Here is an 825-nt window from a genome sequence, read left to right as displayed (position 1 = left end):
TTCGATAGAATTGTTGATGTTGTTTATAGATTCTTCAGTTAGGTTTCTGAAGTGCTTTATAGGGGCATGGTTTGAGATTTCTGATTTGGAAGCGATGGCGAATATAGGGAAATGGTCAGATATGTCAGACAGAATTATTCCAGATAAGTGAGAAGTTAGATTGTTAGTAAAGATATTGTCGATGAGTGAGCAAGAAGAAGTTGAGATGCGAGTAGAAGAGGTTATAAGAGGTAAGAAGTTGTATGATGATAGTAGGTTAGAGAAGTCAGCAACGACGTAGTCACTGTTGAGTTTATTGAGGTCAAGGTTAAAGTCGCCAATTAAATAGCTCTTTATGTGTGGCTTGAGTTTGGGTAAAATAAGTTCGAGCTTTTGGATTAAGATATTAGGGTCAGTGTTGGGGGGTCTATATACTGCTAAAATATTTACGTGTGTGTTGTTTAATTTTAAATTGACACCAAGAAGGTCAATAACGGTGTCGTCCAGAAGCAAATTGTTTATCATAGAAAATTCAATGCCTGATCTGATGAAGATTCCGACTCCACCACCTATTCTGCCAGACCTATTTTTAAAAACAAAATTGTAATCATTCATACGAACTAGTTTAGCGGTTTCGTCATTCAGCCATGTCTCTGAAATAATAATAATGGGAAAAAAATAAGATAAAAATTTATTTAAAATTAAAATGTCAGAAATTTTATTTAAAACACTTCTGCTGTTTATGTGAAGTAGAGGTAGAGGGTGATCATGATTGTTGATGTACTTGGCTTCTAGAATGTTGAGTAGATCTCTTGTGGTGTAGTAGGATGACTGTCTGGTGAATGA

The sequence above is a fragment of the Helobdella robusta genome (genome assembly GCF_000326865.2).
Source record: "Helobdella robusta unplaced genomic scaffold HELROscaffold_4, whole genome shotgun sequence".
Taxonomy (NCBI): Eukaryota; Metazoa; Annelida; class Clitellata; order Rhynchobdellida; family Glossiphoniidae; genus Helobdella; species Helobdella robusta.
The sequence above is the reverse complement of the archived record's forward strand: the minus strand, read 5'-3'. Positions refer to the sequence as shown.